At 42.2% G+C, this 24773-nt stretch overlaps 1 protein-coding gene across 7 annotated transcripts in view; it reads left to right on the plus strand.

Annotated features, from left to right (window-relative positions):
• The first annotated feature begins 1056 nt into the window (after nucleotides 1-1056).
• CLOCK (clock circadian regulator) overlaps nucleotides 1057-24773 on the plus strand; it is a 90047-nt gene continuing 66330 nt past the window's right edge. For 3 of the 7 annotated variants that reach the window (XM_074951385.1, XM_074951381.1, XM_074951387.1), the window contains exon 1: nucleotides 1057-1233. The gene's annotated coding sequence lies outside the window, so the exon portion shown is untranslated. Of the gene's footprint in view, nucleotides 1234-10868; nucleotides 10912-23963; nucleotides 24209-24773 lie in introns of all 7 variants that reach the window. The other 4 variants (XM_074951384.1, XM_074951386.1, XM_074951382.1 and 1 more) reach the window with 3 other exon arrangements.

Consider the following 24773-nt stretch of genomic DNA (forward strand, 5'->3'; position numbering starts at 1 on the left):
CTGTGTACTTGGTTATATCTGTGTAAAGCTACTTTATATTGATGTAGCTATTGGGGGGGGGGGCGGGAATCATCACCTGCCGTATAAAGCGCCTTTATATGAGTTATAAGTCTGCGATCAACTCAATAAAAACTCCTCTCCTTTCTGAGCATGCGCAGCCTCCTACCCGGCGCAGATTGTGATTTTTTTTCCTCTTCAACTACTGCTCCCTGCAGTGACGCTGCGCGCTCTGGGCCTGCGCAGCGGGGCTCCGGCTTTCGTGTGTACTTCTGTATAACCTGAGGCGCGTTTCCCAGGGGTGACGTGAGGGGAGGTTCATTAAAGGGAGCGAAGCGCCCAGCTACCACGAGGAGGGCGGCGGGTGAGACGAGGCTGCAGTGAGCGGCTAAGGGCTTTCAAGCGGCTCTACGCCGGCCCCAGGCAGCACGCGCCGTGCCTTTCCTCCTCCCACGCGCGCAGCTGCTGAGGCGCTTGGAGGCGGCAAGGGCAGCGAGGATTTCGCCAGCCCTCCTGGGGTGCAGAGCGGGGCAGTGCCTGAAGCAGGGTTAACAATAAGGCCATGGCTCACCGGGACTCTGCTGTCAGACCCCCCCCCCCCCCCAGCGTCTCCCGCAGTCGCTGCCTCACTAGCCGTACGTGTGGGGCGGCTGGGGGGCCCGCCCCGAAAGGCGCTAATAGTGCTGGGCAGGGTGATGTAACCGCCTTGGGACCCGCTCGGGCGGTCCCCACTCGCCAAGGCACAAGGGAGCGCCCTCCGTCCCGCAGCCCCTGCCTCTGTAGCCGCGCCGGCCGGCTCAGCCCAGCGAAAAGGCGCCATTTTCTCCTCACAGAGCCACCCGCGTCTCTACCGCGGTGATCTGAGGTCAGGGAGCTGGGTCCCGCTACACAGGCTGCGAGCGCGTACAGAACTGCTCTCCGCGCCGCAGCTGGGCGGCACTACTGGAGAGGAGTCGCAAGCCGCGGTGGGAGGCTGCGCATGCCCCTTAGCGGCGAAGGTAAATCACAGGCCCAGCCGCGGCAGCCTGGCGCACGCGCACTGGCGCGGGGCTTAGTCAGTCTGCTGGCTGCTGTTGCCGGTAGGCTCTGGCGGCGCATGCGCAGTGGTGGCGGTGAGGGAATCACAGGCCTGGCTGTTGCTGGAGGAGGATCTGTCGGTGGCTTTGGGACTAAGCGCAGGAAGCGGCTTCGCACACTGCAAGGAGCCCAGAGTGGTCAGGCGGCGTGGGGAGCCGGGTAAGGTGCGCGCTGCAAGGGCAGGCGGGGCGGCTGTGGCCGGGCGGGGTCCCCCGGATCCCGGCCGGGGAGCCATTAAAGTTTGACAGTCCTGGCGGGGCTCCCGTCTCCAGGGCAGCGGCGGGGGGTGGGCACGGCAGGGGCTGCCCGTCGGGCCGGGCGCGGGCTGGGGCAGGGGCTCCCCGGCGGGGCAGGGCAGGGGCTGTTTCATAAGGGACCCGCTAGGCCTTGTGACCCACTTTACTCCTGTCACAACTCCCAGCACGTTTGGAGCCCTGCCCGGCTGGCCCGGCGCCCGGCCGGGCTCCGCCTGCTCTCGCCGCCCCGAGGACGGGGGTGGGACGCTCCGAGCCGCCAGCTCCCCACCTGCCCGGGGCGCGGGTTGGAGCTGGCGTTGGAGCCGGGACCCTGTTTGTTTTCTTTCTCGCGCCTGGAGCCGTGGGCGGCGTCTCGTCCGGTCTGTGCAGCCGGGAGCGGCGCTCCCCGCCCGCACTGCCCCCACTGTCAGAGGGGCTCTCCCGGCTGCCGGAGCTGGTCGGGGAGAGCCTGGTCTGCGCCGCTCCGCGCGGTTATCCTCGCAGCACCCTGCCGGCCGGGAGCCGAGCCTGTCCGCCGCAGCCGTAGGGCCAGGAGCAGTCTTGTCTGCGGCACAGGATGGACAATAAAACCGGGCGGCGGGCTGCTGGTAGAGTGATCGCCCATGGCCTGTCGTTGGCAAGGCGGGGTGTTCTTAGTGTCACTGTTAAATTGGAATGAAATTCAGTGGCGTGCGAAGTTACAGGACAGCTGACGTTTGCAACTCGTGAATCCAGTCCTGGAAACCAATGGTCCCATAGAATGAAGAGCTGCTGGCCCGAGAGAAGGTTTATAAACGTAAACACGTCCCTTTCATGGGGCCCCAAGGCGTCCACTTGCCTGGATCAGCTTGCAGGATCTGTCTCTAAATCCCAAAATGATTCACATCATTAGTCATTATAATACTTAATGCTTGTACAGCGATTTCAGTCTAGAAATAGTTGCTTAAATCCTGTTATAGCAGAGAGACTGAAGTTAAGGGTACAGTGAAAAATTAAATTTTGTTGAATGAATAAATTTTACTTTGTTTCAGCATGGTGTCTAAGCAGTATTTATTAATAACACCTTTAAATTATTAAAAGTCAAGATTTTACAGATATATTCCCCAGTCCTGCCAGCCCTTTTGTACATGCTTAACTTCAAGCATGTAAGTAGCCTCTCTGATTTTAGTAAATGGCACACATACAATTAAGCATGTGCATTGTAGGATTGGGATCCTAATTTACTTGGCATTCTTTTTGTATTTCTCTCAACTTGGAAATTGAAACTCAGTGAAGTTTATAGTCAGTTTAATTTTCAGGTTCTCATTATTCCCTTATTGGAGTTTTAAATACAGCAAGGAGAATGTTTGTTTGTTTAAAAGCTATTTTGATTGGAGATTTTTGTTTAACAGTTGAAACACTTTGTTTTTCTGAGGTCTCTTAGCATTATGGAGATTCCAAGAAAAATAACATATATGTCTCAAATATATTTATTTTTATGATATCAGGTGTTCTTGTTAAAGTGTGATAATTGCGCATCTTGGAGTTGGTCTTAAACTGTTGAGAAACGTGTTAACAGAAAAGGAGTACTTGTGGCACCTTAGAGACTAACCAATTTATTTGAGCATAAGCTTTCGTGAGCTACAACAAAAGCTTATGCTCAAATAAATTGGTTAGTCTCTAAGGTGCCACAAGTACTCCTTTTCTTTTTGCAGATACAGACTAACATGGCTGCTACTCTGTTTTTCTTTTAACAAGTTTCAATCATGCAGCCTAGTAGTACAATATTTTCCTGAAAAAATTGCTTTGCACTATTACAGAATAGCATGAACAAAAAATTTAATTTTCAGGCCCATGTTTAACAGCCAGGCTCAAACATTATACAGCTGATTCTCACTTATTGCTTGTTTCAATTTCTTTACACGTTCACGTAAAGAAGGATGAATATTTTCTTGGAGCTCTGTCATTTTATGTGTATTTGTGTTTTACTTTTTGTAAATTTTGTTTACAGTTTTAGGACTACTTAAACTCTCTCTGGTGGCTAATTTAACATATAGTCAAATAATTTAAGACTGTCAAAGAGTGGTTATTTGCTCATGTAGTTGTAGGCTGATCTCCCTGTGAAGCGTCTCACTGAGGTTAGTGGGGCTCCATACCAGGGTCCACCTGTGAATGACCAGTTACAGGTAGAACTCAATGGGAAGGTTCTATTGGTAATAGGTGATTACTGTAGCTGTAATGATTTGTGGCCCCAAGGGCTGTGAGGATCTTCAAGTTTCACCAGATCTGGCTGCCTTCTCTGGATGTCATGTGTTTGTTTTTGGATTGTTTAAACAGATTCTTCTTGATTGTATGGCACTCATGTATATTTTTCTCTCCACAATCTTTTCCATTTTGTTTTTTCCACATATTTAAGTCCCCTTTTTGCCCCCTCCTGTTATCTCCCATGCTGGAAATTTTCTTCCCACTCCTTTAGAATATGTACTGGGAAGCAACACTCTGCCCCTGGTTTATATAACTTTTGCTGCTTCGATATTCTAGAACTGTATGCTGCTCAGAAAAATTTGTAATTTCTCATTTATTCGTAAAGTGACTTTATATTTTATCTGGTATATTTTAACAAGGATGGTTCTGATAATTAAATATGTCTCCTGCAATATAAAAGGTTTTAATAACACAAAGAAAAAAGTATACTCAGTGCTTTTAAAAAAAAGAAGAAGAATGTTGACATTGCCATGCTCCAGGAAACACCTTTGCCAGAATTTGAGGCTTGTAAACTGAATAAAGGTTGCATATGCCTCTCAATTTCCAGTTGCTTTAATTCTTAAGCGAGGGGCATTGGTATACTAATACATAAAAAGTTGAATTTTAATATTCTGAGCACAACATCTGACAGTGAGGGCAGATTTACTATCCTCAAGGCTGAAATTGACAATTCTAAAATGAATTTTAGATGACCCAATTTTGTTGTAATTTTTTTATGAGTATAAATGACATGGGACACCATCCTATTATCATAGCTGGAGACTTTAACATAACTCTAGACCAAGCCCTTGATAAATCTTCTCCTTCTCCGTATAAAAACTGAAATACATGAGTATATATTACATACATAGCAGATTTAGGCTTAAAAAATGTGTGGAGATAAGATAATCTTATGACCAGAGACTATATCTTTTTTTTTTTTCCCTGCAGCTCATTCAACGTATTCAAAATTGGACTGTTTCTTAGTGTCACAAGACTTGATCAATTCTGTCGCTCATTATGCCATTGGTACTATTGTTATATCTGACCATGCTCCTATACATATGTCTTTTAGGTCCCCAGAGTATGCACCTTCAACTAAAATGTGAAGATTAAATACCTCTCTGCTGTTTGATACATCATTTATTAACTCTGTCCAGCAAGAGTTAGAACTTTTTCTTTAAAACAAATACCTCCAGAGTTTCATCAGTTGTCACACTTTGGGAAGCCTTTAAAACCTTCATCAAAGGCCATATCATCTTTTATGCCACATTTAAAAAGAAATGGAGAGAACATAGAATTGATACCCTTGTGAAGGAAATTAAGGCCTTGGATGTAGACTGTGCTTCCAATTCCTCCCCAGAGAAACTCTGAATTCTCATCAGTCTAAACTATGAAATCAATAAACTTCTGTCCCAAAAGGCAGTTTGCTTTATTCTTTTTGAAGCAAAACTACTGGGAATCTGGCGAGAGAGAGAGCTGCTATTCGCGATAGTAGCAATAAATTATATACAACAGTCAAATATTAATAAAGAGTTTCAACAATTTTATTCAAAACTATATTTAGCTGAAGAGGGAATCACTAAAGATGCCCTAGATAACTTTTGTAGTGGATTGTCTCTGCCACAAATCTCTGACTCTGATGGAACTTTTAGATGCCCGTTTAGAAATTACACAACTGACTCAGGCTATAAAAATATGATGGTCAGAAAGACTCCTTGTGCAGATGGGTTCCCAGCTGAATTTTACAAAAAGTTCTCTGAAACTTTAACACCTAGGTTATTGAATATGTTCAATGAGACCAAGAATGAGCAAACTCTTCTCCTACTCTATGATTTCAGTTATTCCTAAACCTGGGAAAGACCTTGAACTATGTAGTAATTACAAGACAATTTTTTAAAGCAATTGTGTTGCTAAGATTTTAGCTAAAGCTCTTGCTGTGTGATTGGACAAAGTTCTGTCTCACATTCGACACACAAATCCGGTAGACTTCCTTCCTAATAGACGTGGCTCAGATAACTTGTGTCAAATGATATTATTGCCACTTCAAAAAATTCTAAAGAACTCTTAGCTGTCATTTCTTTAGATGCTGTAAAGGTCTTAGTTCCAGGCTGTGTGGGCAATCTGTTGTGTGTGCACAAAATTTGGATTTGGTAAACAATATATTGCTTGGTTTAAGCTTTTATACTTCAACCTGACTTCCAGGGTAGTTATCAATGGTATTATTTATACCCCATTTCCATTACAGAGATATGAGACAGGGCTGCCCACTTTCTCCTCCTCTGTTTGATTTAGCTCTAGAACCTTTAGCCTTTGCCATCTGAGCAAATAAACATATTCATGGTATCAGGGAGGCCCAAACAGAGAACAAAATTGTGTTTTATGCAGATGAACTTGTATTTGTATGCGTGTTCCAGGTTACCATTCCTAACCTTCTAACTACTGGTAATAAGTTTGGACACCTCTCAGGATATAAAATTAATTGGGGTAAATCAGAAATCTTGGACACTAACAGTATACCCACAAAGTACTGTTCTCAAATTGGGACTTTCAGTGGCAATCCTCTTATCTGAAATATTTAGGAATACTGCTTTCCAAAAATATTTAGGGCATCCCGAAGGTAAATATAGACCTAGTTATTGCCCAAGTGTCTAATGATTTGGGGAGATGGAGTTTAATGCTCAGTTTGTCAAGTAAAATTAGTATACTGAAAATGTATGTTCTTCCCAGAATTTTCTATGTCCTGAGCAGTCTGTTTCTATTCCTCAAATTCATTTTAAGAAATTCAGTAGTATTTTCTCAGCATTCCTTTGGGTACAGGTAAGAACTCTAGACCAGCTCTTAACAAATTACAGCTCCCCCAATAGTCCCAATTTGGAAAATTATCATATCTCCTTTTTGTTAAGCCAGGCATCTTTGTGGATGTTACATATGACCACACAGACTCCACCCTGGATTCAGATTGAATGAGAATTGGTATATCCTCTACCCCTTTCAGACATTGTCAGATTATTATAGATTTGATGGCTCCAGAGCTCTCCCAGTGATGGCTGTCATATAAGCTTGGTCAAACTTGGCTAAAAAGTTCTGCTTCCCTCCATTCTTCCTTGTAGAAGTCATATGGAACAATCCTGTTCTTAAAATCAGTAGCAAAACCTGGATCTGGAGGGATTGGATGGACAGAGGAATTATGACTATGTAACAGATAATTGACAATGATAAATTTAAACCATTTGTGTAGATCTTTGGTAACAGTTTGGTTTACTCTGCTCTGGAGCATGGAAGTATCTCCAGTTAAAGCGTTTACTTACTAGTGTATTTAGACCAGATGCATTGGGAGCTCCAGATCATATATTATTTTGGAGGAAACTTCCTGAATTTACTCAGCCAGTGGTATCCTCTTACGATACACAGTTGGATACACATCTATCTCCGACCCAATGGAATACAATTCTGTCTATTGTTAAAAAACGAAACTATAGAGCTGACACTGTGGCCTATTTGCCAAAAGACACTTTCTCAAATATACTGGTCCCTACATAAGCTAATGGTAATGGGCCTCACAAATGCTACTGGAAATGTAACTCAGTTGGTGCTACATTAAGTGCCCCTGTGTCAAGAATTTCTGGTATGAGGTCAGTCAAAGGTCCAGTTTGATATTGGATGCTAAATTGGAGGCCAAGTTTCATTCTTGGATATATTCCTGTTATTTAGAGATTACCTTGTAACAAGGCAGCGTGGTTCCAACCTGCAGCTTTGGTTGCTAAAAACTTAATCCTGCAAAAATGAAAAAAATTGATCCCTACCAAATATTGATGCCCGGCTCAGTGGTATGGCTGACCTTACATGTAGTGAAAGGGAATGCCCAAACAATTCAAAGCAATTTGGGTTGACTTTTTAGAGGCCTATGATTAACATAGGCCTTGAAGATAGCTATGTCACTTCCCCTCCCCTGCCTTTATCATAACCCTCTCTATTTACTTTATGTATTGTGATGAATCTGGTATTTTGGTATATTTATTGTATTTGGAAAAATTTATAAATGTCTTGCTTTCCTAATCAAAAAGTGACACATTTTTGACTCATGAGTCCATATCCTGCATCTGAATATTCACAAAATACACTTTTTAAAAAAAGCCTTTGCACAGTAAAATAAATAATGAGCACTGAACGCTTTAGATTTCTAAAATGAACTTTTTAGATTGAAATGTAGCTGTCACACAATCTGGAGTGGCCCGTGACACTAAGTGCCTACCTAAGGGCAGAATTTCAAAAACAGGGCAGATACCCCAAACTGGTGGTATGTTCTATGCTTAGATTTTACCAAGGTAGTAACAAATGTGAACTCCTGCATCACTACCATGGAGTCACAGACAGTCCCCTTAGGCTCTCAAGTCTCTCTTGCCATCATACAAACTGGGCTTAATGATAAATGGTCACTTACACCAAAAATCACACAATATTCAGGTTGCTTCGAGTCACTTACACCAGATCGGGTACCCTAGATCTTAGACCAAAAACAATGCCTGTAGCCAATCCTGTAATGAACTATCTAAAGGTTTATTAACTAGGAAAAAGAAATTAATTATTTACAAGCTGAAGCATGCAACCATATGCACAAATGAGTTGCAATCTAAATCCTAAGAGTGACGAGTTATAGTGATCTGTCAATTCAAAGCCTCTTTTAGGCAGAGGTGGATGATGTTTTTTTGGGGGCCCTGGGCAAGAGCAAGTGGGGGCCCCTTCTCACCCCTTCCATCTGCAGTCCCCGCACTCTTCCCTGCTGCTCCTGCCAGGGAGCAGGGTTGGAGTGTGGGGCTTGTGTCGCTCTGCTCACCCGGCACCCCTGCTGAGAGTGGGTTTGGAGTGTGGGGGCTTCCCCCGCTCCCGGCAGGAGCACCTGATGGGTGGAGCACGGCAAGCCCCTACGCCCCAACCCTGCTCCCCAGCAGGAGTGCTGGGCGGGCGGAGTGGGCCAGTGTGCAGGGGTGCCCATTTTCCTGGGGCCCCTGGGCATGGGCCCTGTTGGCCCAATGGCTAATCCGCCACTGCTTTCAGGGTGGAGCTATGAAGTAGACCCTAAGAATCTCTGGCTTCAGTTTGGTGTCTCTGACCCTGTGAGAGTTCAAACAGCAAAAGAAAAAAAAAAAAAAAAGGAAAAGTTTCCTGTGTCTGTTTTATTTTCTTTATTCAGACTTCCGGTCCATAGGCCGAGCTTCCTTTCACATAACATTTCCAAAGTGTGATAGGGCAATTACCCAATCCTTTGTACCGCAATGTTCCTTGATGACCCATCTCATTTTGATAGTTCTTCTGACAACACTCTTCCTACCTGGGTTTACAAGTTTAGAGCAAACATTTTCAAAATTATTTCCATAGCATGGACTAAAGATATTACAAATAGGATTAATGCATACAGCAACTTTATAAACATTTGATAGTCTAAACACTAAGTACATTCTTATAAGGTTAATGTATATTTTGAGCAACACTAAGGCCATGTCTACACTAGTTACCTTACAGCAGCACAGCTGTACAGATGGAGCTGCACCGCTGTAAGATCACTTGTGTAGCCACTGTATGTTGACAGGAGAGAGCTCTTCCGTTGACGTAATAAAACCACCTCAGTGAGCAGCGGTAGCTATGTCTGCGGGAGAAGCTCTCCTGCCAACATAGCACTGTGCACACTACCACTTATGCTGGCGAAACTTATGTCACTCAGCGGGTATGGTTTTTCACACCCCTGAGCGACGTAAGTTTTGCTGACATAAGTGGTAGTGTAGACATGGCCTAACTAACACATAAGTGAACTGGTATTGGCTCCAGTTATGAGTTTGTCAGTTCTTAGCTAATGCCTGCAGCCTTGGTAAGAGCTGGCATCTGGTCTGCCAGTGTCACAGTAGCTACATGCTGCCAATGAGCTTTTCATCACTGTGGCACTGAAAGCCCTCTTATTTGGGAGAGCTATGCCCATGTCATACCATTAGTCATCTTGTGTCAAGGGTGAATCCGTCTTGCTTCGAGGGTCATGGTGGCGGTCTGCCTTGAGTTGAAAACTTGTGTATTAATAGGACATTTAAGATAAAACCATACTATGATATTTCTGGGCAGAAGCAGAATTGCAGAATTGTTTCATTTACATCAAATAGTGTCTGTCATGACTTTTCCATGATGAAAATACCTGGAAGATCTTAGGAGATGGATTAAAAAAATAAATCAGGCTATTGCTTCAACATCTTCAAAATGTAAAGTTTAATACCCAAATGGACATTTAGAGAGCTTGGAGACAGTAAAAGTTAGTACCCAAGCCATTCAACTGTCCCTAACCTTGTGGTGATACAGTACCATATTTCAGAGTAATATAGCACTCTTATCTTTTGCTTTGTGTTTAAAAATCTTTTGCAGCAGAAAAGTATAAAAGGTGTCTTTCACCGATGTCAGTTCAATAGTTATGATTTCTAGGTTTTACTGAATGGTTTATAGTTTCATGGTTGGTTGGTGATTCATATTTCCTTTGGCGAAGCAAAGTTTATTTGCTTTCTATTATTTTATTTCCATAGTAAGTCAGATTGGTTGGGTAATAAAAATTATGCTCCTTAATTTTCAGTGTGAAGATCTGTAGTGTTTCAGTCTGTGTGGTATTTTTTTAACTAGATATGAAAAATTAATATTATTGATTCATTTTTCGTATTCAAGTTTTGCAGCTGCAAAAAGACAAATTCATCTTACTAGTATGTAATCCACATGACCATTAAATTGTTCAGCAAGTATGTGTTAAAGATTTTAAACACTAATTTGGCGTAATTGCAGTTGCTTGGGGTTGTACAGTATAATTTAAACAAAAGTAAGTAATCTAATCTTAGATCAGATTCACATTGTGAACATAATTTTTTTAATCTGCTCAGTGTTCTCCAGAAGTTTAAAAATAGTCTGTATGGAGTAAAACTATGTTTTCTGAACACGTGAAACAGATGTACTGAGTTTTATATTCTACAAGTGGACTTACATCAAGTATGTGGATTACATTTGTAATATTAAGGTCTGAATTTTCAAAGAGTCCTCTGTTCAGCTTTTAAATTTGCACCTGAAATCTTGTGCCCACAGTTAGTCGTAGGAACAAATGTTTAAATTTTTAAATTCCCAACTACTTTAGTTGATTGGCAGATGCAAGTGTTTTTTGTGCCAGCAAATCTACTTCTAAATTCTAATGCTTGTCTTCACAATTTATGTGCCTATAACATTATCTACAGTCAAATGATGGTATAATAACTGGAAGACTTTTGGGGGGTAAAACCTCTAATCTTGCATTTGAATTAATTTGTTTTTCTTCTTCAGGGTATTGGTTTCCTTGGAGTTTGAAACACACTTTTGTTTTCAGGTAACTGTTGCCCCTCTCTCATAACTTCACCATCTTTTAATAGGGATCAGGTTTATATATCTGTATGTCTCTCTATATAAAAATTTTGGAAAGGTAACTATTTGTTCCTTATTTTTGTGAACTCTCCCTTTTTTCCTGCACCAGAGCCATATAATCTACTTGATGTTTGAGGCAGATAACAGATTTTACAAAACTATAGTATAATTATGTAAACTGTTGATAATAGTAGTATTGAAAAGAGCTGCTTCCATAAATATGAAGTCCTGAGTATTGTATAGTTCCTATGTATTTAGTATTATGTAGCAGCAACAAAATTATTTTGGCTCTCTGAGGCCTTCAATAACTTCAGCATTACATGTTTTGTACTCTTTCCATTCCCACCCACATATTTAGAATTCAGATCTTTTGTGTTAGGTTCCCTATCCAGTGTCAATATTCTGATGAACAAAATTGAAATCAGAAAATCAAAATCAGTTTCATTATTATTTGTTAAAGTACATAGATCTTACAATATGAGATTCTATTAATAAGAGATTTTTGTTTGAAAGGAAAGGAAAGATCAAGCTTGTGGGTTTGTATATACAGTGAGCACACTCTACATGTCTGAAAAAAGGTAGCCATGTTTATGTAATTGTTCTAAATATCGTTTTTAGAACCTGTAAGTGATTTCATGGGCTACATATGTCACGATTTAATAAACAATTTATTTTTGGAGTAGACTAAGATCACTTTAGCTTTTAAGAGAGCCTATTGCGAGAGAGGACAAAATCAATATAATGAACGGTTAGTACAGCCCAATAAAGCCAGTACTGGAGTAAGATTTCTTCACAAATAGATCCATGTGGGTGTATGCTCTCTGACATACATCCCTTTGTAGAACTAGGCCGTTGAAAAGACAATTTGGGGTAAACTATGTGAGAAGTCTTTTAATATGCACTGTTTTATCGTATGATACTTTTCAGACCGAAAACACATGATTGCTATTCCCTGCCAAAAGAAGTTTATGGTCTAAAACTCCTACAAGCATTCATTCTGGTAGTTTTGTTACAGAAGTAATCCCATTGACTTCAATGGGATTATTTGCTTGAATAAAATTACTTGTGTGTGTTTGCAGGATTGGACATAAATCTGGCTTTACGCAAAGGTGACAGGCTACTGGTAGAGTTGGGATAAGGACAGGACAGAGGCTATAACAATTTGATTGGGGTTGCTTTTACCATGAACATCATCTTGGTTCTTAATATATTTCAATTAAAATTATTGAAATATTTAATTGTACCTATTTGTTATTACAAACAAGGGAAAGAGGAACAATGGGACAGGAGTGAAGAGGTAAGAAGAAAGGAATAGTGAGGAGGGGTGGGAATAAAAGTGGTGAGAAACAGTGCATAGGTCAACAGTGCATAGAAGAGCAGTGTGCATAGTGATAGTGGATTTGTAGCTCACAGAAAATGAAAGTGAGGAAGTATTGTGATATAAAGAAAAAGTAAATTTAAAGTTGGCAGAGTTAGTAAAAATGGCAACAGTAAGCTGATTTTGGCAGAATAAGACAAAATGCAGTAAATAGTGGCACTAATGTATTAGATTGGCTGAGTGTATTGGAATGGAAGCAATGGATCAAATAAAGACTAGTAAGCCGAAGGTTAAAACCAGTAGAATGTGTAACTTAAATCACATGGCAAAAGTCAGTCTTCAATTAAATGGAAAATCACATCTCCAATAAAAAAACAAAAATGCAAGAAATTAACTTTTAATAGGTGATTAACATTAGATCACCATGATGCAGTCCACAACGTATGAAAATGATACAAGTGATACCTTTGATCCAGTATTGCATTTATAATGGTAGCAATCCAAAAATAAAATTGGGAATAGGAAGCTTGAGGTTAGTTACATTAATATAGGAAGTTCCTCTCAATTTATACTTTCTCCATTACTGACATTATTTTGTTTAAAAAAAAAAAAAAATGAGGAGTACTTGAGGCACCTTACAGACTAACAGATTTATTTGGACATAAGCTTTTGTGGGCTAAAACCCACTTCATCAGATGCATGCAGTGGAAAATACAGTAGGAAGATAGATAGATAGATAGATACACACACACACAGAGAACATGAAAAAATGGATGTTGCCATACCAACTGTAACGAGACCAATCAATTAAGGTGGGCTATTATCAGCAGGAGGAAAAAATAAAACAAACCTTTTGTAGTGATAAACAGGATGGCCCCTTTCAAATAGCTGACGAGAAGGTTTGAGTAACAGTGGGGAGGGCGGGGGGGATAGCATAGGGAAATAGTTTTTACTTTGTGTAATGACCCATCCACTCCCAGTCTTTATTAAAGCCTAATTTAATTGTCCAGTTTGCAAATTAATTCCAATTCTGCAGTTTCTCGTTGGAGTCTGTTTTTGAAGTTTTTTTGTTGGAGAATTGTAACTTTTAGGTCTGAAACTGAGTGACCAGGGAGGTTGAAATCTGAAAGAATGCGTGCACATATTTAAGATCTCTATATAATGTGTGTGTATACATTCAAAAAAAAAATTCAGGGAATTCTCATAACCTTTTTCTTTCTGTAGTCAGATGTGACAGACACAGGTCACATGTTGCAGGTCATTCTCTAATACGTATTCACGACTCTTGTGTATCTTATTCTTAACGTTTCAAAGGAAGTGCTGGGTCTCTGAGAATGTGAATCAACTCAGCAGTTCATGGGATGCTTCTGGGATCTGAGTGGGACAGGTTGCAATCAGCATGAGCTACCTTGTGATATTTTTGGCAGTTGTGATTTGCAGCTTGAGAACTGCTGTTGATTTACGTAGGATGTCAAAAGTGTTACTGTTGCTAATACTCTCTAGGCTACTGTGAGAAAGATTTGAGTTTCAGGTAGACTAAAATGGTTGATTGGAATGTTGTAAAAATAAGGGTTTTATTTCTATTTGGAGGAGAAATGGTGGGAAATGTTTAGTGGGGAATTTTAATTTTTTTTGGTTACCAATCCAGTTTGCCTAAAAACTTGAACATTTTTGTCCTCGTGCTGAGCTATTCATTCCTCTTTTTTTCCCTCCATTGGTTCTCATGCATTTGTCTGAGCGCATCTTACCCCCTGCCCATGCTTATTCCCAGTCTCACTTACATGTACAAGTGTCATGTTGTTCTATACTTGTTTCTTTTTTCTTCTTTTTTCTTGTCGTCTTTTCTCCTCCTTCTAAGTTCCTTGTGCATATTTCCCTCCTCCCTTCCCATTTCAGAATACTGTAGCTCAAAACACTTCTTTTAAACAGACTGTTTTCTACTCTTGTTGCTTGAGATGCCAGAAAAGACAAAATGATCAGTGACAGGAAGAGGGATGTAATTTCAGATGTAGGAAACATCACTGAAAAATTTGATGAAGGGAAGAAGCTACAAGGTGAAAAATGGAGAAATGGTGGAAGATATAGGCAGAAAAAGACCTATGCAGAGACCTAGGGCTTGTCTACGTTGTGCTAGTGCAAACCAGCTGAGATGTAAATTCGAGTGTGCATCAGCATGCTGCACACTAATTGGCCTGTTGGATCCTGCTGGCATGCACTAAAAGTTTCCTTATGCATGTTAATGTAGTCCTGTTTGAAACAGGACTACATTAACATACATTAGGGAACTTTTTGTGCATGCCAGCAGGGTCCACATGGACCAGATAGTGTGTGACACGTTGGTGCACACTAGAACTTACACCCCCGCTGCGGTGTATTAATGCACCATGTAGACAAGCCCTTGGAAATGGGTTGAAGAGTTTGGCCTTCATTCAGAAAGAGACAGGAAGACAGTAAAGCAGTGGTCACCAACTGGTCGATCGCGATCAACCGGTTGATCCTAGAGGATCTCCCAGTCGATCGTGATCTCCGGCAGCACAGCAGGGCTGCCGCTAAGACAGGCTCCCTGCCTGCCCCGGCCCCACGCCACTCCTGGAAGTGGCCAGCGGAGCCCTGGGGGTGGGAGGGTAGGGGTCTCCCTCCGGACACTGCTCATGCCTGCAAGCACTGCCCCCGCAGCTCCCATTGGCTGGGAACAGGGAGCTGTGGCCAATGGGAGCTGCGGTGGTGGTGCTTGCAGAGAGGGGCAGCGTGCGGAGCCACGTGCTGCCCACCTCCCCTCCCCAGGGGCCACAGGGGTGCATTCGCCCCTTCTGGGACAGGCATGAGGCCAGGTTAGGCAGGTTACCTTAACAGCAGCCATGCTGCAGTGCTGGAGGTAAGTGCTGCCCAGCGGGAGGCCCCACCCCAGTCCTGAGCCCCCTCCTGGAGCCAGCACCCCAAATCCCCTCCTGCACCCCAAGCCTCATCCCTGAGCCCCCTCCCAGAGCTTGCACCCCTCACCCCCTCCTGCACCCCAACCCCCTGCCCCAGGCTCAGCCCAGAGCCCCCTCCCACACTTGAGAACCCCTCAGCTCCAGCCCAGAGCCCTCCCCCTCAAACTCCTACCCCAGCCCGGTGAAAGTGAGTGAGGGTGGGGGAGAGTGAGTGACGGAGATGTGGGGGGATGGAGTGAGTGAGGCGGGGCTTTGGGGAAGTGGCGGGGCCTTGGTGTAGGGGCAGGGTAGATCCTGGGTTGTCCTTACATTCAAAAAGTGATCTTGGTCATAAAAAGGCTGGAGACCACTGCAGTAAAGGGATCTGAGGACATGTTGATATGGTCATTGTGGTAGGAGAGAGAGGATACAAGTTATAAAGCATTAGTATTGTTTCAATACCGTTTCTTTTTTAAAAAATACTAGGAAATTCATATGTTAAGGCAGTCATAAAATGAACTCAAGAACAATGACTCCTATAACAGAAAATTCATTTGAGCTTCAAAAGCCAACATTACTCTGTCTTCATATCCAGCTAATCACCTCCATAAGCCTGAGACCTTTTTACCAATTTGTCCTGCCTCATCTATATTTTAATATTGTTAAGTAATAATCCACATTTACTCACTTAAACATCAAAGTGATTCATATTTTATGTAAAATAATGATTGAATCACTGCCAACTCATCTCATGTCATAGGCTTAAGAGCTGGTCTTATACCGGTTTAACTAAAATTGGATTTTCAGTTGAAATCAACTGATACATACCCTTGTATGTCACTTTCAATTGCTTTCATTTGAGAAGCAAATTTCTACTCATTTGCCAAGGACCTCGGTCCTGATTCTTTAGTGGGGCGTCTCTCAACTGCAAAGGTTTGCCTGCATAGTTCTTATTGCAAGATTGGTGTTATAGTCCTCAGTAAATTCTGAGGACCTGCCATTTGCCCCAGAAACCATTGTCTTAGACCCAGGAAATACTTTTTAAAAACACATGAACATACCAGTGATACTGTTAATGGACTTTAAAAAAAAGTTTACACTGTCCCTTTACTGTAAATAGGAGTAGTTGAAGCAGGAATCGCTTTTGATTTGTATGTTTTCCCCACTGCTGTCAATGCTAGGGGCTTGATTTCAGAAGTGTTGGGCACCTATACTTCCCTTTGACTTCTGTTGGAGTTTTGAGTGCAGAGTATAAGGCCCACAAGCAGTATGGGTATAGGCCCATAAGCAGTGTATAAGACTTAAAGAAGAGATAGACAACTTGGTGATTTGATGACAGAAAGAAGCTGCTACATAAGATACACTAGCTCAAGAACAGTCTTAAGATTTGTGTTTCCTGGATCAGTTTTACTCAAGCATGTAAGTGAGGTGTTCAAACTCTCAAAGGACAGTAATTGCTGTGTGTATTGTCCCCATTTGCTAGCTCAGTTTTGGAGTGCCATTAGGAGCCTTTTTGAGTCAGAGAATTGATGCTCTTGGAGCAGCTGTGTAATGGAAGGTAGAAAGGGTTAGGAGATATATCATAGAATAGCTCCAGAATGGAGACTTGTGGAATATGTGAAAAACTTTCTGGGTCACTGCTAAGAGAGGCTAAGCATCTGTGTTTGAATAGTTATGATGGGGCAGGAGGAGAAGAGGTTTCACTTATTGGGTTGTTCATTTTAAAAATAAAGTGTATGCTAGGCAAACTCAAAGGACTTCAGTAGTGATCTGTAGAGATTAGCATTTTTAAAGCAATGAATAAATTGCCGTAGGTTTATATAAGACCTTTTTAAAGGTCTGAGTTGTGTAGGTATAAATACAATTAATAAACTTGAGCTACAGTATTACCAATAATAAATAGTAAGAAATAAGCAAGTAACCAGAAGGTGGTAATAATTAAATATTCACTAAGCTTTTGAGGCTTTGGGTGCTCAGAACCAGCAACATAACTTGATTAATTGCATTCTTCAATAAGATTCTCATTAAATGAAGTGGATTAATTTAAAAAAATGCTTCACTGGTCTTTCTGCTGCTCTTTGTTAAGCACTTGCAACAAACCAGAGGAGCTTATGACTTCCAGTAGGGGTTTCAGAAAATCTTGTTGGCTTCACTACATCACTTGTACTAGCTTCAGTTTTAAAGATTGCTTCTGTTTTAGAGTTTGTTTCAGGTATTTTTTGGCCACAGGTTGAATACTGTAGAATAACAAGGTAAGATTGAAATGTCGACTAAACTAATTTGCTAAATCAAATTATATTAGAGCTAAAATATGTGTAAGTATAACAAAATGTTCCTAATAAAGTAGATAAAAGCAAGTCAGGGTTATCAGACTTCTCTAGTTGATAATTCTGGTAGAAGTAGAGTGCTAATTTACTACCGCCCAGGCTACACTACAAACTTAGATTAATTTAAGTTACCTTGCATCAATTTACTTATGCATGTGTCTGCACTCAGATTTTTCTCCGGATGACATAAGCATCCCATTACTGAGGTGCAGTAAAACCACCTCCCCCAACAGTGTAGAACCATGGTCAACCTGCTTTGGTAGATGCAACCCTGCCCAGTCAAGCTGTGCTCACTGTGATTGGAGCTGGAGAATGGTGTTATGCCAGTGCCCTCCAAAGCTGAAGTATCAATAAGCATTTCTCATTTAAAGTTCCTTGAAAATAAGGGAAGGTGTCTTGTCAACCCTGACAGTCCTCCAGCTGCTGTCTCACAATGTCCCAGTCCCTCTGACAGTGACCATTCTGCTCACAACTATAAACTCCACTGCCCAGAGTTCACAAAGACCAGAAGCCCACCTTCCCCCCTTTAAAAGCCGCTGTGTGTTTTTTGAAATGCTGTTCCCTGGTTGCCCTCTGTGGTGAGCACACCTAGCAGCTGACTTTTGTTTGCATCCAACCAACCATGGGTCCATGCACGCAGAGAGGTACTAGATGCACTTCTGCCGGGAGCAGCCAAGAAGGATTAGATCCCCTGGACCTGTGAGAATAGGCTGTGCAAGGACAAGTATGGAACAGCTGTAGAAATGTGGACATCTACGAGCAGATTGCATGGAGGGCACAGGCATACGTGTACAACCGGGATCAGCAGCAGTGCTGCATGAAAGTGAAGATACTTTGCTAGGGACACCACATGCAAGGAAGGGCAACTAGAAATCTAGTGCTGAACCACAGACCTGCTGCTTTTACAATGAACTGCATGCCATACTTGATGAAGACCTGTCAAGGTTCCTTCCTCACTCTGAACTCTAGGGTACAGATGTGGGGACCTGCATGAAAACCTCCTAAGCTTACTTTTACCAGCTTAGGTTAAACTTCCCCAAGGTACAAACTATTTTACCTTTTGCTCTTGGACTTTCGCTGCCACCACCAAATGTCTAACCGGGTTTATTATTGGGAAAGAGCCGTTTGGAAACGTCTTTCCCCCCAAAATCCTCCCAACCCTTGCACCCCACTTCCTGGGGAAGGTTTGGTAAAAATCCTCACCAATTTTCATAGGTGACCACAGACCCAATCCCTTGGGTCTTAAGAACAATGAAAAAGCATTCAGTTTCTGAAAAGAAGAACTTTAATAGAAGTAAAAAGAATCACCTCTGTAAAATCAGGATGGTAAATACCTTACAGGGTAATTAGATTCAAAACATAGAGAATCCCTCTAGGCAAAACCTTAAGTTACAAAAAGACACAAAGACAGGAATATCCATTCCTTTCAGCACAGCTTATTTCCTCAGCCATTTAAAGAAATCATAATCTAACGCATATCTAGTTAGATTACTTACTAAATTCTAAGACTCCATTCCTGTTCTGCCCCCGGCAAAAGCATCACCCAGACAGACACAGACCCTTTGTTTCCCCCCCTCCCCAGCTTTGAAAGTATCTTGTCTCCTCATTTGTCATTGTGGTGAGGTGCCAGCGAGGTTATCCTAGCTTCTTAACCCTTTACAGGTGAAAGGGTTTGTCTTCTGGCCAGGAGGGATTTTAAAGGTGTTTACCCCTCCCTTTATATGAATAACAAGACCCCTGCTCTGAACAGCAAGAAGGGGGAGAGGAGATGAGGTGGGGGACTCTAACCATACTGTGAGCCAGCGCCTCCACAGGAGTCTAGCCAGTCCTGCCAGGCAAGTGTGGATCAGCCCACTGATGAAGGGGAAGGGAGATCGGGTAAGTGAGTGCTGCATTTTTCCTTACAATGTTTTTTTTGCTTTTCCTTCCTCTCCCACTCCCCCTCCGTCATTTACAGTTGGCCCCTGTCCCATCTGAAAGTGTATGACACAAAAGTATTGACTTTTTTCATTGTTTTACTGGTATACTGTGAGAAATTAAAAAGTTAGGAAGTAAATTTGAAACAAATTTTTGAACCGTACTATGGCAGGCCAATTTCACGATCCACATCAATTCAGTGTCCTGTGCTCGGGTAGAGGTAGAGTCAGCATTTGGTTCTGTTGGGCTAGGTGAGGGGCCATGTGGTGCACATTGTTTATGTGAATAGGGATGTACATTTTTATCTTCCTGAGGGTTCTCGATGGCACTTTCATGGAGATACTCAGAAACCTTTGGGAGAGGATTGAAAAGGATGGCAGTCTTATTTCTTCCTCCTTAGGAGGACACTTTCCCATGCCACTCTGCAATGTATTTGGCTGGCACCATCGCAGGAAACAGGCTAGCAGCATCACGTGGCTTCAGGATGCCAGTAGCAGCTGAGTTCTCTGTGCTTTTGTGACCCTCAGGAGTGAGAGAGACAACATTCATTGTCTGGGGTGTAGCGGGGAGTGCCAGTAATTACAATAAAAAGAACGAGGAGTACTTGTGACACTTTAGAGACTAACACATTTATTTGGGCAGAAGCTTTCGTGGGCTAAAACCCACTTCATCAGATGCATGGAGAGGAAAATACAGTAGGAAGATACAGAGAACATGAAAAGGTGGGTGTTGCCATACCAACTCTAACGAGACAATTACGGTGAACTATTATCAGCAGGAGAAAAAAAAACTTTGTAGTGATAATCAGGATGGCCCATTTCAAACAGTTGACAAGAAGGTGTCAGTAACAGTAAGGGGAGAAATTAGCATGGGGAAATAGTTTTTAGTTTGTGTAATGACCCATCCACTCCCAGTCTTTATTTAAGCCTAATTTGATGGTTTGCAAATTAATTCCAATTCTGCAGTTTCTCGTTGGAGTCTGTTTTTTGAAGTTTTTTTTGTTGAAGAATTGCCACTTTTAGGTCTGTAATTGAGTGTCCAAGGAGGTTGAAGTGTTCTCCAACTGGTTTTTGAATGTTATAATTCTTGACGTCTGACTTGTGTCCATTTATTCTTTTGCGTAGAGACTGCCCGATTTGGCCAGAGTACATGGCAGAGGGGCATTGCTAGATGCCGTCATGTGCCAGAAAACAAAATATTGAATAGTTGCTTGTTGTGCACCATCCCTCCTATGCACTGAATGAGGCAAAGGTCCCGGGGAAGAAAATGTGGTCATGTAATTAAAGATTATTACAAAGCATCTGTGCAAGGGGACTGAATTAAGGTTGCACAGTGCATGACTTCGCAACCTTAACAATGTTCATTTAATGTAGCTTTTGGTGTATAATACTTCATATATACTCCATATTTAATGTATGTATAGGAATGCCATTTTCTGTTTTTTTTAAAGAGTTATTATTTGGAATCACTGTTTCAAAAGCTAACTTCTGTAACCGCTACTTGTTTATTTGTATAGTGGTCGCCTCATTGTGCTAGGCACTCTACACATGTACCTATGTGATCTTACTATAGTTACTTCTGTTTTCCCTCTTCCTTTGCTTCTGTGTGTTTTAAATTAGATTGTAACCAGGGGCATGCTTTTCTTTTTTTCCTGTTGTTCATATTACAGTAGTGCCTAGAAGCTCCAGTGAGGATCAGAGCCCCACTGTGCCAGACACTGTACACACATACATAATAAGAGACCGTTCCTCCCCTGAAGAGTTTATACCCTAAGTAGTCAAGACAAATGATAGGAGGGGAAACGGGCACTTGTAGTGAAGTGACTTGTCCAGGGCATTAGGTCAGTGGCAGAACTGGGAATAGAACCTATGTGTTGTCTTACGTACACATAGGTTATCTAGGACAATATGACCTTATAAGATCCCAAATGGGTCTTCTGCGTGCTACTCTAATAAAAGTAATACCTCTAGGTGCTACCATTGCACAAATCATTAATAATAAAACTGTGAGCCAGGGTTGCAGGGTTCTATGCTTGTCTGCTCAGCTTTTTTCCTGCGTGATTCTAGACAGGTCAGTTAACTCTTATATCAGCTTCTCTGTGAACTGCCTATAATAACTTACATACAATAATGTTGAGGTTTGTTTGTAAAGCATTTAGAGATTCTTGGACAAAGGTCACCTATAAATATTATGCATTTTCCTTCATGATAATCAATGAATCATAGGAACTGGGATGAAAAAATTACTTACTTAGCAAGATAAACTAAATGTCCAATGCCCTTCACTATCTTGGACTGAGTTGTGTAGACTTAAAATGATGTGTATGGATCCGCTTTCACAAACACATTCCCAGTTGCGTTACACATAGCAGCAACATTAAACACATACCTTTTCAATGTCTGTTTAAAGGCTAAAACAGTTTTTGCTGTCTGAATATTAAGAGCGTTCTACAACTCTGATCAAAATCCCTGTTCCAGAATATTTAAAGACCAACTCTTCCAAAATTACTAAGATTATAAAAGAAAAAGCAGTTTACAAAGTTTACTTTCTGTAGGTGAACAAAGTACTTCAGTACCAATGAAATAGGATTTTGGAGGATCTGAGCATAAGATAAATAAACTTAAACCAATAACTGTTAAAAATTGCAGCAATTGGACTTCCATCACTTTCTTCAGATGCTTATTAAGAGTTAATGAAAAAAGAGTTTAAAAAATGTTGAAGGATGATCAGTTTAAATGTTCATTTGCTCATTAGTTGTCCAGTTAGTTCTAGGTATACACCTTTTAACCTCTTCCTAATCCAGTCCTCTCCATTTTTTCTTGTTCCGTTCTTTACACACTTTAAAGCAATGTGTTCCCTAGTGTGGTGGAGGTTTTGGGTCAAACTATACTAATTTTTTTCTAAGCTTTCCTCCTAAGTCAACCCTCTTGTCTGTTCAGCATTTGTTGCAAGTCTCTGAAATATTTACAATGTGTTGATTTATGCTGTAGTGTTCAGACCAGATCATTGTAAAGTAGGTGTGTTTTCACCATTGCCATATGCATACTGTGTGCAGTCCAAAATTACAAATGCTTTTTGTGTTATGATACTGTGAGCTTATACGTAGAGTAAATCTCTTTTTGGCATTATTTTCTTCCAAAGCCACATTGCCTTTCTTATACTGAATACCAATTTGGATTATTAACTTGCAATATCCAGGTTGCATCTCACTTTATTCCCTGCCCACATTCCTAACCTCTCTAGGTCTCTCTGTATTATTTCTTTGTACCCTTGATTAATTCCTTTATTCTCTCTCCTTCCCAAGAAAAATTGTTTCATTTGGGCTGTAAATCCTGAATCTGAAGCTGTTCTTGATCATATAAACCAGAGGTGGCCAAACTACGGCCCTCAGGCCACATTCAGCCTATGGGAACCACTTGCCCGGCCCCTGAGCTCCTGGGCCAGTAGGCTAGCCCCCAGCACCTCCCCTGCTGTTCCCCCTACCCCGCAGCCTCAACTCACTGTGCTGCTGGCGCAACGCTCTGGGCAGCAGGGCTGCGAGCTCTTGCTGGACAGCACAGCTGCAGAGCCGCGGCCTGACCCGGTGTTCTGTGCTGCGCTGTGGTGTGGCTGGCTCTAGCCGGGCAGCATAGCTGCCTGTCCTGGTGCTCTGGGCGGGGCACAGCCTCCCCTAACCGGCCCTCTGTACAATTTCGGAAACCAGATGTGGCCCTCCCGCCAAAAAGTTTGCCTGCCCCTGATATAAACTAATAATATACCTGTGACAGAATACACCTCTGTATTCACATCCTCCACACTATTGTAATAATCTTGGTACAAAGTATGCCTTGTAAGGTATCAGTTGAAAATTTATAATTTGCTACTCAGGATTGTCCTGGTAAAATATGTCTGGCAGTATTTTATGTGAAGCTGTAAGATGCTCCTGTATGATGAGGATAACACATGTTCCAAACCTCACAGGTGTGCCCAGGCAGAAGTTAGGTCTGTCCTAAACAAAGGAAGGTTCTTGCCTTAATTTGCATTTAAGCAGTAAACCGAGTCATCAGGCAGGGAGGGAAAACAAAGGAAATTCAAACAGGTGGGGGAAAAACCCAGCAGGGACTATCCTTTTATGTAGACTCTCCATCTCCTGGGTTTCAGCTAGAAATTTCACAAGGGAGACTGGGACTATAAAAAGAAGGAACAAACACCCCTTTCCTTCTCTCCTTGCCCATCACATTCTCTGCACCTGAGAAGGCAAAGGAAACTGCTGTTGGACTTTGGGGGAGGGGTCCTGACCGGAAAAGTTTAGTCAGTAATCTGGCTGCCCAGAGATATATGAGGTTTTTTTTTAAGTAGATATTAGTAAGCATTTTATCTTTATTTTTCTTGTAACCATTTCTGGGTTTTATGCCTCATTACTTATACTCACTTAAAATCTCTTTCTTAAGCTTGTGTTACTGTCTTTTATCTAATCCAGCATGTTTAAATTGAAGTGTCTGGGCAACTGTTTAAGTTAATAAACTAGCATATGATTCCTTTAATGTCTGGCTTGTCCCTCCAGGATTCGCCACTTGATGTGTAGATGGTGCAGCCAGTGACGCAATGGCAAGTGACTGGTGCTGGTCAATAAACCTGACTCCCCTTGGGAATTCCTAATGGCGCCCAAGTGTGGGGTAATGGAACACCCTGGGTGAAAGAAATGTCCCCAGAAAAGTGGATGAGCCAGAATCCTGTTGGTCAATGGTACCAACACTACTGGGACCAGATCCATTTAGAAAAGGTGCGGTTGTGGATGCGATAATACAGGTGCTTAATTCAACTTGGAGCTTTCAAATTGTCTTGACCTTTGTCTTGCCATTTAAGTTCTGCCAAGAGAGAAGATAGAGGGCCTATGGCAATCCCTTCCTTCTTTGTTTTGCTTAGGCTTACTCACTGAGGGTCTGTGCTCGCTCCTCGTGGTGGGGAAGGACCCAGACGTTTGACAGAAGCTCAGATGTTCAAGTAGGGGAAGATCTGCTGCTCGTACTTTGGGCTCTTCTCCCACACTACTGTCAAGCACTGGCTGTTTTCATCGTGTTTTCTTTCATCTGTCAAGACGTTGGATGTCCATGTAGAGTCCCTTAAAGGAATAATGGACTTAATAGACTGCTACTGTCCAGGAGAGGGCTGGGCAGTACAGGACATACATTTCTAGGGGAAGATCCGGGACCAGGCATGTGTTGGGAGCACTCTGCAGTATAACCATGGCTAGTGAGATCCAGTGTGTAGCTGGCAGATTGCAGTTACACACAGACACTCAGAGTGTGGCCTGCATGCTGCAAGGCTGTTTGTAAGCGATCCAGGTTAGAGCTGCTAAAGCAAAGCATTGCAA

This window comes from Natator depressus, chromosome 4 (genome assembly GCF_965152275.1).
Source record: "Natator depressus isolate rNatDep1 chromosome 4, rNatDep2.hap1, whole genome shotgun sequence".
In the NCBI taxonomy this organism is placed as follows: domain Eukaryota; kingdom Metazoa; phylum Chordata; order Testudines; family Cheloniidae; genus Natator; species Natator depressus.